Source organism: Aotus nancymaae, unplaced genomic scaffold, assembly GCF_030222135.1.
Source record: "Aotus nancymaae isolate 86718 unplaced genomic scaffold, 86718_ANA_hifiasm-v0.15.2.pri h1tg000007l, whole genome shotgun sequence".
NCBI lineage: Eukaryota > Metazoa > Chordata > Mammalia > Primates > Aotidae > Aotus > Aotus nancymaae.
Genome location: NW_026988418.1, coordinates 3440951 through 3454764, shown reverse-complemented (window position 1 = coordinate 3454764; position 13814 = coordinate 3440951). Strand labels below are relative to the sequence as shown.

The 13814-nt window shown below is 43.7% G+C and overlaps 1 protein-coding gene across 5 annotated transcripts in view; it reads right to left on the bottom strand.

The window, feature by feature from the left end:
- CAP1 (cyclase associated actin cytoskeleton regulatory protein 1) overlaps nt 1-10702 on the bottom strand; it is a 28866-nt gene extending 18164 nt beyond the window's left edge. For 2 of the 5 annotated variants that reach the window (XM_012439033.3, XM_012439037.3), the window contains exon 1: nt 10581-10687. The gene's annotated coding sequence lies outside the window, so the exon portion shown is untranslated. Of the gene's footprint in view, nt 1-10580 lie in introns of all 5 variants that reach the window. The other 3 variants (XM_021672116.2, XM_012439035.3, XM_012439034.3) reach the window with 3 other exon arrangements.
- Between the last annotated feature and the right edge of the window lie 3112 nt (nt 10703-13814).

The window sequence follows — 13814 nt, the reverse complement described above, 5'->3', positions numbered from 1 at the left end:
CATGCCACCATGCCTGACTTAATATTATTATTATTATTATTGTGATAGAGACAGGGTCTCACTATGTTGCTCAGGCTAGTCTCAAACTCCTGGGCTCAAACAGTCCTCTTGCCTCAGCCTCCCAAAGTGCTGGGATTATAGGTGTGAACCACCACACCCAGCCTATATTTTAAAAAGTTTTATTAGAAAATATCCAGTTGGAAAAAAAAAAGAAAATATCCAGTTGGATTAGGGAAAGTTAAATTATCAGCCTATTATTGCAGATTTTTCTTCACAGGATGTTGTTGCTATAGTTCTGAATTATGTAAATTACTACATGCTCTGAGAGTTCAGAAGAAATCAATGAGAACTGGTGGTAGTCTGGTTTTAGGAGGAAAGTGAGGCATCTTGAAAAAATAAGAGAAAAAACTCAAGACATTCCAGAGCAAGTCAAAAGCAAAAACGGAGAACAAGCAGGCTATGTAAAATGTGAGTGGGTTAGCCTGCATAGAGCATAGAGTATTAGGGGAAACAAGGATGCATGAGCAAGCTGGGCCAGATTATGGAGGGCACTGAAAGCCAGGGAAAATTTAAATTTGATGCTGTGATAAATGTGAAGCCATTCAAGGGTTTTGAGTGAAGGAATAATATGATGAAAGCAAAGTGCTTACAAGTACTATCTGATAAACACAATGGGATCTAGAGACAAGTGATGATATTAGGGTCTAGAAAGTTAGGTTAAAAGCTATTATTCATCTAGCTGTAAAATAAGGCTACTACAAAAGATATTTGTATTTATTTATTATTATTGTTATTTTTTGAGATGGAGTCTTGCTCTGTTGCCCAGGCTGGAGTGCAGTGGCACGACTGTGGCTCACTGCAACCTCCACCTCCCAGGTTCAAGTGATTCTCCTGCCTCAGCCTCCCGAGTAGGTGGGACTATAGGCATGTACCATCACATCCTGCTAATTTTTGTATTTTTATTAGAGACAGGGTTTTACCATGTTGGCCTGGCTGGTCTCGAACTCCTATCTCAGGTGATCCACCCGCCTTGGCCTCCCAAAGTGCTTGAGATTACAGGCGTAAGCCACTGCCCCTGGCCTACAAAAGACATTTCAAAGGAAAAAAATCCACAATATTTGGTGTCTAACCAAATACTGGAACAAAATGAAAAGAATCAATTAACCTGTAAATAATCATCTTTAGGCAATTAAGAGACCAGCACCCCAGTTAAGTGCGGTACAGAATATAAAAGAAAGGTAAAATAGTTTCCCTATCCTAAGGGAGTCTCGTAAGAGAGACAAAGCTACCTTCTCTTGAATCGCTGACTCTCAAAATTAGAGGGATTCTAGAAATCATCTTATAAAAACACCATCTTATGCCAGAACAGTCCTTTCAATTAGCAATTAGTCAGACACCCTCTGCTCAAACACCCTTTGGCGATGGAGAACCCAAGACTTCTGGAGGCAGTCCATTCCATTCACACAGCTCAAATATTAAAAAGTTCTTCCTTATATGGAGGCAAATCTGCCTCACTGCAACTTCCACCCACGAAGCTTGGTTCTGCCCTTGGAGGTCACATGAAACAAGTGTGCATTAAACTGAGAACAAGAACTAACTGTATGGTACTGACTGTGAGCACAGTAGCATTCAGAGAAGGGAGGCAAAGATGACTCCAGATTTGCGAATATGGGGGCCTTAAGAACAATGACATTATAGGCAGAAATTGGTTCTGGCATGGTCTAGTTAAGGCAACAAGATGAGGTCAGTTTTGGATATGCTGCGTTTGAAAAGAAGACAAAGCTTATAAGTGGAAATGACTAGTGAGTATTTAGAAATAAAACCTGGGAAAGAATCGAGACTGGAGACAATGTTTGCAAATCACTGGCAAAGAACTGTCATGAAGTCATGCAACTAGGTAAGTTCTTGGAGGGATATCTTGCAGAGTAAAAAGAAACTATGAGCTTGATTCTCCAGCAATGTCTGTTGTGGTTTAAAACTAAAAAAAACCAGGCCGGGCACAATGGCTCACACCTGTAATCCCAGCACTTTGGGAGGCCAAGGTGGGTGGATCACCTGAGGTCAGGAGTACAAGACCAACCTGACCAACATGGCGAAACCTCGTCTCTACTAAAAATACAAAAATTAACCAGGCATGGTGGTACATGTCTATAATCCTACAAATCTTATTAAAAAACACCATCTTATGCCAGAACTGAGGCATGAGAATCTCTTCAACCCAGGAGGCAGAGGTTGCAGTGAGCTGGATTGTACCACTGCACTCCAGCCTGGGTGACAGAGACTTTGTCTCAAAAAAAAAAAAAATCAGAAATGGCCGGTGATTCCTGCCAAAGCTGCTTCACACTCTCATACTTCTAACAACTTAACCCAATTCCTTCTGCCTATTCTCAAGAAAGTCATTCAGAAGTAAATGGAACCAGGTTACTCGTGGAGTTCTTGTCACATCCCACCAGGCAATTAAGCCAGTAGCATGAATTTCTACTTGAGTAGGAAGTTGGTATGCTTAAAATGATTTCTACTTTGTACCCTAGTTGTTCTTCTAAGTCAACATCCTTAAGTAAAATTGAAAATAAAACCATACAAATCAGCCTGTCTACTATGGTAGCCCAATGTATTTGCTTCAAAATGCTTCTCTTGGTCTTAATTTTGTAATCCTGTTCCTGACGTTTTATCCTAAGAAAGTAAATCACAATGTGAGAAAAGTGATAAGCATGGAGATGTTTGCTGCAATGTTAGATCTATCGATCTAGCTATATCTATATCTATCTTGGACTTCTAATTACAGGGGAATAGCTAAATGAACTGTGGAAAAAGACTTAAACACAAAATTTACAATACTTGTCACATTTGGGTGATGGGGTTTTTGATAATTTCTACCTCTCTGTTTTCCAAACTTTCTTTTAACATACAATCTTTCGTAATTAAAAAAAAATCTCTACTTGGGTATCTCTTCTAAACTATTAGTTAGTTCTACTTCTAATAAATTCTTATCACTAGCTTTTAACATGTCACAAAGTAAAACCTACATACAAATGCTACTGGAAGATACAAGTTGGCTTGTTTAACCTAGAACCAACTAACAGACACCACTTTGCCCTAGCAAAGATGGCATGTAGGCCAAGATGGTTGAATTACCTGAGGTCAGGAGTTCAAGACCAGCCTGGCCAACATGGCGAAACTTCATCTCTACTAAAAATATAACAAAAAAAAAAAAAGGAAAAAAATTAGCTGGGCATGGTGGTAGGTACCTGTAATCTCAACTACTCAGGAGGCTGAGGCAGGAGAATTGCTTGAACCCGGAAGGCAGAGGCTGCAGTGAGCCGAGATCACGCCACTGCACTACAGCTTGGGCAACAAGAGCAAGACACTGTCTCAAAAATAAAAAAAAAAGCCTCCTGCTGAGCAGTCTAGGGAAAAGAAATAAATAAAAATTTAAAAAAGGAAAATAAAATGCCACCTAAATCTAACCCAAATCAAGAGGCACCGTTCTTCTCTAACCATCTGGTTTCACTGATTAAACCAATAATATTTAGTGCCTCAGTCACTGCCACCTGAGGTTTAGATTTAAAAAGAAAGACCTGGCCGGGCGTAGTGGCTCATGCCTGTAATCCCAGCACTTTGGGAGGCTAAGTGGGAGGATCACAAAGTCCGGAGTTCAAGACCAGCCTGGCCAATATTGTGAAACCCTGTCTAAACCCTACTAAAAAATACAAAAATTAGCCAGGCGTGGTGGTAGATGCCTGTAATCCCTACTACTTGGGACGCTGAGGCAGGAGAATTGCCTGAACCTGGGAGGTGGAGGTGAGCCAAGATGGCGCCACTGCACTCCAGCCTGGTAACAGAGAGACTCTGTCTAAAAAAAAATAAAAAGACCTATCTTTTAGGGAGGGAAGGAATCCAACCCAGTATCAACACCTGTCTCCTATTCCCTCCTTACACATGTCCTCTATCTGAAACCCCAGGAGTGAGTAAAATCCGTGTATAAACTGACATCAGATTTGGGAAGTAGCTATTTCAATGTCTAGGGCAAACAGGTAACTGTATGGTCATAGGTCCTCTTCTCTTCTACGTTCAAAGAATATGATAAAGACTAATTTCACAGAGCAATTCAGCAGTTCCTTTCTACTTCTATATGTTTTATAGTGTATAACGGAAAACTGCCTTGGCTGATTTCAGCCTGAATAGTTGCTTTAATAGAACAGCATTTCCCTCTCTCATACGTAAAGACAGATTCAAGGATGACATTTGTTGTTAGCCATGATTCATCTGCAAGTAGAAATATGGAAAGATTGTAAGTCTATAATTAAAGGATAGGAATTTCAATGCCCTCTGGAGGAAAAAACAAAACACAAAACAAAACAAAAACTAACAAAAAAAAGCATGCCTGCTCCTTCCAGTAAACATTTCAACTATTTTCCAGCCAAATGGAAAAGTTTGGGTAATACAAGGCAAAGAAATGGAAAAGTTCTGGTAATATAAGGCAAACAAAGCAGCACTGTAGCTGAAGCATATTTTTAGAACTTTGTTTTTATTAGGTTAACATATAGTATATGAAGAAGAAATCATTTCATGGTGTATGCTGCAGCTGCATTGAAGCTATGAAACTAGCGTCATGCATTACATAATGACATTTTGGTCAATGATGGACCACATATACAACAGTGAACCTCTGGTTTGAAATTTAATGCTGAGATTTGAAATCTGAGAGTTCTAGAGCGGTATCTTACCCAATCCTAGTGATTATTGCTTTGAAATGTTACCATCAGTTTCTTTATTTGTGCTAACCTGGCTTTCATGACCTATACTTCAGTCTCCTGAGTCACTGGGAGTACAGGAATGAGCCACTGCACCCGGCAGATGTGATTTTAGAGATCCCATAAGATTATAATATCATAGTTTTACTGTACTTTAAAAATCTTCAGATATACAAATACCTACATTATATTATAAACTGCCTACAATATTAGATACAGTAAGGCACTATACAGGTTTGTAGCCTAGGACCAATAAGCTACACCATATAGCCTAGATGTGCAGTACCACCTAAATTTGTGTAAGTACACTCTATGATGCTCCCACAATGATTAAATCACCTAATGACTAATTTCTCAGAATGTATCCCTGTCATTAAGCAATGCATGACTGTACAATTTTATCAACTACAATGAATGTGAATACTCCATAAACTAAATGCAACTTTAGTGTTTTGTTTTTGTTTTGAGATGGAGTCTTGCTCTGTCGCCCAGGCTGGAACAGATCATACAGTGGTGCGACCTTAGCTCACCACAACCTCTATCTTCCGGGTTCAAGTGATTTTTTTGCCTCAGCCTCCCTAGTAGCTGGGATTACAGGTGCATGGCACCACACCCGGGTAATTTTTGTACTTTTAGTAGAGACGGGGTTTTGCCATGTTGGCCAGGCTGGTCTCGAACTCCTGACCTCAGGTGATCCATCCGCCTTGGCCTCCCAAAGTGCTGCGATTACAGAAGTGAATCACCATGTCCGGCCTATATGCAACTTTAAAATAAATGATAAGTTTCTGTCCACTAAAACCAAGCACTCTAAATGTAAGCAACACTAACAAAACAGGCATTTACATATTTTCAACACAGAGAGGGAAATCTGCTGACGTATACTGTCAACACGAAGCTTCCTTCTAGTACTTAAATCAATGGCATTTCTCTAAGATCACATCTGCCGGGTGTGGTGGCTCATTCCTGTACTCCCAGTGACTCAGGAGACTGAAGCCAGAGGATCAACTGAGGCCAGGGGTTTGAGACCAGCCCAGGCGCGAGACCCTGTCTCTGAAAAAAAGAAACTTCTGGCTGGGTGCGTGGTGGTTCATGCCTGTAATCCCAGCACTTTGGGAGGCTGGGATAGGTGGATCCGTTGAGGCCTGGAGTTCGAGATCAGCCAGGCCAATATGGCAAAACCCTGTCTCTACTAAAAATACAAAAATTAGCTGAGTGTAGTAGTGGTGTATGCCTGTAGTCCCAGCTACTCAGGAGGCTGAAGCAGGAGAATCGCTTCAACCCGGGAGGCAGAGGTTGCAGTGAGCCAAGATGGCACCACTGCAATCCAGTCTGGGTGACAGAGCAAGACTGTCTCAAAGAAACAAAAAACAAAAGAAAGAAAGAAAAAAAACTGTACTCCCAGCTACTCAGGAGGCTGAGGCAAGAAGATTACTTGAGCCCAGAAGGTGGAGGTTGCAGTGGGCCTTGACTGCACCACTGTACTCCAACCTGTGCAACAGAGAGGCTTCAACTTAAAAAAAAAAAAAAATCACATACTCTGCAGGGGGAAAAAGAGGCAAGTAGTCCTTTAAGGATCACCCAGAAATTCCTTGAAGGAACAATAATTTCTTGAGGCTTCAAGAAAAATAAATGATTCGATCATTGCAAAGGTACTGAGTGCTAATCATGTGCCACTGACTGCACTAAGTATGGCTATGGGGCCTGCCCTCACAGAATTTAGTTGGGGACGTTGTACAATCATAGCTATGATACTTTTTAATGCAGCAATTCTCAACCAGAGGCAATTCTGTCCTCCAGGAGACATTTTTGGTTGTCACAACTGAGGAAATGTAATTAGCATCTACTGGGTAGAGACAGATGCTGCTTAACATCCTACAATGCACAGGACAACTCCATAATAAAGAATTATATGGCCAAAAATGTCAATTGTGCCAACGCTGAGAAACCCTGTTCTAATTTAATAAAGAGCATAGGGAAGTGCAAAAGATTCAAATAAAATGCTAGCTCAGGACTTTCTAAATTAGAAAGTCACCTGTACCATATAATAAAAATTAAGATAAAGGTCTATCTGTGGAGAATTCGGTAAGATGGACAAGAATTTAGAATTGACTCTGTGAATATGAAGTCAGTGAAGAGAAACAAGATGAAAATGCTTCTTATTAGAGAACTTTTTTTTCTTCTTCTTTTCTGTACCAGCTGATATGTGTTTTGTATTCACACTTATTAGAGCACTTTTAAAAGATTAATCTGGTTGTCATAGAGAAGCTGAAGTATAGGTCATGAAAGCCAGGTTAGCACAAATAATGAAACTGATGGCAACATTTCAAAGCAATAATCACTAGGATTGGGTAAGATACTGCTCTAGAACTCTCAGATTTCAAATCTCAGCATTAAATTTCAAACCAGAGGTTCAACTTCCAGTGACACTTTACATTTGCTTAAGTAAAAAAAAAAAATCTTTGATTCACAATGCTTCACAAAAAAACTGAAAGGAAGAAGTCAACTTTTTTTCTTTTTTTATAGAGATGGGGTTCTCACTATGTTGACCAGGCTAGTCTCCAACTCAGCCTCAAGGAAGTCACTTTTTAAAGGCTAAAAAATAACTGCAACCAGGAAAAAGGGTGAGAATAAAAGAGCATTCCTCAGGTTGGAAACAAAACATTTTACAGACTCAGTAGCTAACCTCCCAAAGCAAAAATATACTCACTGAATCTTAATATCACCACTTTTGGTTTGCACATTAGGCTGTTTTCTACAAAGTACTTTCACTGCTACCATTTTATTTAAACTTCTCTGAGATATCAATTATGCCCACCCAACTGAGGAAGTATTTCTGGAGTAAGCAAGAAACAACTTCTTTTTTCTTTTTTTTTTTTTGGAGACAGAGTCTTACTGTCACCCAGGCTGGAGTGCAGTGGTACAATCTCGGCTCACTGCAACCTCTGCCTCCTGGGTTCAAGTGATTCTCCTGCCTCAGCCTCCAGAGTAGCTGGGACTACAGGCATGCATCACCATGCCCAGCTAATTTTTGTATTTTTAGTAGAGATGGTGTTTTGCCATGTTGGCCAGACTGGTCTTAAACTCCTGATCTCAGGTGATCTGCCCGCCTCAGCCTCCCTAAGTACCAGGATTACAGGCGTGAGCCACCCAGCTGAGCCCAGAAATTTATGCTGGACCCAGGAAAATCTATTAGCAAACTGCCAACCACAAAATCAACTTCAGACAAATTCAACAAGGCATTAAAAGCCCTTCACAACCGGGCACGGTGGCTCAAGTCTGTAATCCCAGCACTTTGGGAGGCCAACGCAGGCAGATCACCTGAGGTCGGAAGTTCGAGACCAGCCTGACGAACATGGAGAACCCTGTCTCTACTAAAAATACAAAAAAAAAAAAAAAAAAAAATAGCCAGGTGTGGTGGCACATGCTTGTAATCCCAGATACTCGGGAGGCTGAGGCAGGAGAATCACTTGAACCTGGAAGGTGGAGGTTGCGGTGAGCATTGCACTCCAGCCTGGGCAACAAAAGTTTAACTCCATTTAAAAAAAGAAAAAAAAAATCCCTTCACAACCTGGCAGACATCTATCTATTTTTTGCAGTCTGGTGTTCTGCCAAACTCCAGGCCCCAGTATGGCACTGAACAATTTAGGCCCTCTTCTGCCCTCATATCTTTACTCTTGCTGCTTCCTTTAGTTGACCCATCTTATCAGACATCTTTGCCAGGATGTGCTACAAACATCTCAAACTAAAAACATTTAAAATACATTTTTACTCCCACGTCATATCCCTAATTTACCTCCTCCCTGATTTGCCTCTCATACTCTTTATCTCAATGGTATTACCCAGTTCCCTAAGCCAGAAAGCCAGGTAATCAGGCTACTCTTACTTCTTAATTCCCATAATCAGCCTCCAATTCTATGGATTCCAACTTTTTTTTTTTTTTTTTTTTTTTACTCTTTCTCAACCCTGTAATGTATCTTCTTAATATTGTTCAAATCTGATCCTTCCTCACCATTCCCATTCCCACTGTCTTAGTTCAGGCCATGCCTACAGCAAGAGCTTCCAAACCACCAGTTTACTTCCCCACAGGGACTGGTCCATTCCAACTTGAAAGACTGAACTTTCTAAAATATAAATCTGATGACATCATTTTCCTGCATAAAACCCTTCAAAGCATCTCTATAGCTTTCAGGGTAAAGATCCAAATTTCTTAGCATTGCTTACAATGTCCGCCACATATGACTGACCTGATTACATTTCACTTCCTCCACTTTCCCAGCCATTACTAGAACTCCAGTCACACTGAACCAGTCATGGTCTTTCACCTGTCCAGTTCTCCAGGTCCTTGCACCTGTAGTACTCTCTGCCTGGAAATCCCTCTTCCAGGTTCTCTACGTTGCTAAATAAATATTTCAAGAGTTAACCTCCCATTTCCTCCTGGAAGCCTGGACACCTGGCTCAGGTATTTCTCCTCTATGCTCTTGTAGCCCTGTGCTATGCACTATGACACTATAAGCCATCCCTCAGTTACTTGCCTATTTCCTCTCTCACTGTAAACTCCATAAGAACAACTGTATTCTCTGCCACAAAGCCTGTCTCATTAAAATGTGCCTCATACATATTAAGGTCTTAATAAAGTCTAGTAAATGCTAAATTTTCACTTGAAGAGAGATCCCCACAAAGAGCTTCAACTGACACAGTTCTGATGCCAACCTGTCTCAAATGTTCTCATTCCCCTCTTGGAACGCATTCCTATTCATCCTTCAAAATTCATCTTAAAAACTTTGCTTCTTCAGAAGGGCTTTTCCTGTATCCCGTTACATACTTTCAAAGCACCTTGCTCTTCCCTTTTATAATTACTTGTTAAACATCCCTGCAAACACTACTAGCTCCATGTGAGCAGGGTCTATGTTGTTTTGTTTTAAAACTGCATTCCCCACATCTGGTAAAATCTTGGCACAGAATAAACACAATTTGTTACGGTGAATTTAATCCTGTGGGGTCAGCAGAGATCTCCACTGAAAAGATGAACAAAAAGAGGCTCAATGAAGTTAAATAAAGCACCTATGGTCACAGACACTTAGCATTGAGGCCAGACCAAACCTGAGCCGTCTGATTTCAGGTCCAGAAGTACACGCCTTCAATAAAGTTAGCCTGGCTTTTCAAAATAAGAGCAGCAGCTGAGGAGGAAAAGGAGGCTATCTGCCTGTAAATACAAGGACTTGCCCGCCTCTCTTTTAAAAACTCCCTAGGCATTCCAAACGGCTCAATTTGGGAAGAGGGGGAAAAAAAGGTTTCATGCAGTGGGTGGCCTTTAACCTGCAGCAGCCTGCGGGGCAACACCAACCGGAAGACGATCCCAAGTTAGAGAGGTTCCGAGGAACAGGAAAGAACTGCTGGTCATCTAAGGAACCAGGATCATAATTCCGATTCTTTTCCTCACTCGCTATATATCTCAGACTAGCCTCTTCTCTGGGGATCAATTTACCCATCAGTGCAATGGGAGCGTCAGCTGGGAACAGGGAAGACTCTCCGATCTCGGAGGTTCCTTCCAGTCAGAGCACCTCAGAATCAAGCCTCCGCTGAAGCTGATGGGCAGCGCTGCGAAATCGAGCTGAGGGGCCTCCCCGGGGCAACCGGACTCAGCAGCTCACCCCGGCCGCACCTCAAGAGACCGCACCCAGGAGTCCAGGTCGGCCTGAGGGCCTCAGCCCCGGCCACCTCCGCAGAGCTCACGACACGCTCGTAGGCCAGAACGGCCATTAACAACACCAGAGGCCGATGGGCCCCAGAGGGGACCCCAGTCCCTATCCAGCCGCACACCCTCACCTCAGAGTTCTGCCTCACCTCCGGACTGCGATCAGCCGCTCTCCACTTCCGGCAAGAACCGCCCAGCAATCTCCGCGCGACCCACTTCCGGGCCCTCACTGGGCGCGGCACCCCCACCGGAAATGAGCCGCCGGCCAAAGCGCTAGGCTAGCCAGCGAATGGGCAGGAAGTCTCATTGCCGCGCTCGTGACTCCGCCCCTCTTCGCCACGCCCGGGAGAGAGCGGCCAGGCTCGCCCAGAGGGCACTTGGGAAAGAGCCCCGCCCTCAAGGCGGGAGCCACGCGGAGAGGGCGGGCTCACAAGCGAAGCCACGCCCTCGTCCCGCGGTACCTAGCCGGAATCGCCCCCAGAGGCCCGGGCCGGGAAGGGCAAAAGTCCCTGGCTAAGCTCCCCTCCCGAAAGGACATCAGAGTGGCCAGTTCCTCTGTCAGTTTGGTCTCAGTGGCAGAGGCCGGTTTCTTTCCGCTGCAGTCTGCAAAGGGTCTTGGAAGGACTGGGGGCTAGCATTCTCTGAGGGCGGGAGTCCGGGCGGCCGTCAGCTCTCGGTGGGGATCGAGGCCAAGCTCCTCCCGTCTCTAGGCGTGCGTACCTCGGTTTCCCCATTTGTGACGTGGGAAGGCAATTAGTCTGGACATTGTTGTGGGAGGACTTGCGGAGACTGGGCGCGGGGCGTGGGGCGTAGGGGTCAGTAAGGGCGCAGTGGGCCAGCGCCAGCGCGGCTGGCAGACCCGGGGTCGGGAAGGTAGGGAACCCTCCGCTCTCGCCCTGCTTCCTGTTTGCTCGGTGTTTTGTGACCATAGATGGTCAGGTCTGGGGCCGCGCGGAAGCCTCCGCCCTGTGGTTTGGAGCCCTTCCTCCTGGCGCGCGGGGTGTGGTCTCCTAGAATAAGATGAGCAAAATTAGAGCAGATCCTGCACCCCACTCCGCTGAAATCCGGTTTCTGAGAGCCTAGCCCGGGGCTAGGCGGGCCTAGGCGGGCCTAGGCGGGCCCAGGCGGCTGCTACTCGGTCCGAGGGAGGTTCCGCCGCGCGCAGGGGAGGGTTCGCTTCCTTGCTCCTTGGGCCTGGAGATCCGATCTTTGTTCCCTCAAGACTCAAACGCTTTCCAACCGGTCATTATCCTCCCACAAAGATTTATTTCTAGAAAAAATTGGCGAGTGCCACAGTTCCCGCCCCTTCAGCTGAACTACTGTGATAGCTCCGTGTTTCAAGTTGAATGCAGGCGTTATATGCTAGAGTCATTCAACAAATAAAATTCTTATAACAGCTGCCATTTACTGCACGCTGACTACTTGCCAGCCCCATGCTGAGTGCTTCAAGCGTATTTTCATTTACTCCTAACAGCAACTCTCGGTGGTAGGTACCATTATGTCCTCTGGTTTTCAAATGAGGAAGCTGAATAACTTGCCAAGGTCAGAAAGTAACCGTTGAAACTTTGAAGGAAACACATCTGTCTGACTCTAATCCCATGAGCTTAGCCCCTGTGATAGACCATACTGGAGTCATTCGAGTCAGTGAATGCCTCTGGATCTGGAGAGACACTGGGTTCCAGTGCTGGCATAGGCCCTCTAGCAGGGGTCAGTCTTGGTCAGGTTACTTTGGACGGGTTACTGGGCCTTTTCCTAACTGTATGACTCCTAGCATGTTTAAAAGAATATGACAACATAAAAAAATACACGGTATAAAAGTCAGTATATTTTAAATATTGACATTTAAAAACACTGTCTCACACACAAACTCTTAACTTTATTAGGACATAATCTTTGACTCTACCTTAGTTCTTCGAAATCTCTTTCTGGATTAGGGACAGAAGGAACATAAACTATACATGCATTCTAGAGGAAGAGGAGACAGAAGAGGAAGCAGGAAGGAGAAGGAGAAAGTTTCCTCATCTATCAAATGGGGATTATTCATGGGGCCATAATGAGAAATAGAAGCAGTAATGTATATGAAACCGCTTTGTAAAATGCTTCACTATGAGCCGGGCGCAGTGGCTCACACCTGTAATCCCAACACTTTGGGAGGCTGAGGCAGGTGGATCACCTGAGATCAGGAGTTCAAGACCAGCCTGGCCAAAATAGTGAAACCCCATCTCTACTTAAAAAAACAAAAAATTAGCTGGGTGTGGTGCTGGGCGCCTGTAATCCCAGCTACTCGGGAGGCTGATGCAGGACAATTGCTTGAACCTAGAAGTCAGAGGTTGCAGTGAGCCAAGATTGCACCACTGTACTCCAGCCTGGGTGACAGAGCAAGACTCTGTGAAAGAAAGAAAGAGAGAAAAGGAAGGGAGGGAGGGAGGGAAAGAAAAAGAGAAAGAAGGAAGGAAGGAAAGGAAAGAAGAAAGAAGGAAGGAAGGGAAGGAAGGAAGGAAAGAGAAAGGAAAGGAATTTGTTTTATTTATAAATTACCCAGTCTAGAAAGGAAAGAAATTTATATTATTTATTAATTACCCAGTCTAGAAAGGAAAGAAATTCATATTATTTATAAATTACCTAGCCTAGGTATTTTGTTATAGCAACAGGAATGAACTAAGACACATGTATACACTCTCATTCAATCCTGCTTTTCCTTCATGGTAGGTATTAGAATCCTCATTAATTATTTGTGGAATTATATTTTAATATCTTCCTCTCCTATAAGTTGTTTCCTCTCAATAAGTCCTTGTTTGGCAAAAATTGATAATAAACATTTATAGTAAAAATTGACTAAATAAAAAGAGTGAGAGGGGCTAAGGTGGCTCTGAGTCTTAGCATGTGGGTAAATGGAAGGTGTGAAAAGGATTGGATCTGGGTTTGGGGGTTTTGAACCTCAGTCCTCAAAATCCAGCCTGGGAAGAGAAAGAGAAGAAGGAATGCAATTAATCAATTTACAACCAAGAATTGCCGGCAGAGAGTTGATTGATTCTCACACGTGCCCCCTCTTCATGTATTATTACCACTTTGTTATGGCCTGGATTTCGGCACATTCTGAACCTGCAGAATCACTCTGTCTCTGAGGGAGCCACCCAAGCTTCCTCTTTATCTCTCAGGGTTTCAGACACAGAAGTCTGGCAGTTCATCTGGAGCCTTTCCCAGATTGACTCAGAGGACAGCCTGCATCTGTGCAACCTGGCTCAGAGCCTGTCTACATTTGGGCAGATCCTATATCCCCCTGCCAAATGGGCTAATGACAGACAACAGTCTATGTGACCCTGTCTTTCTTCCCCTCCAAGGGTATGGCCCCAGATTTCAGCCTA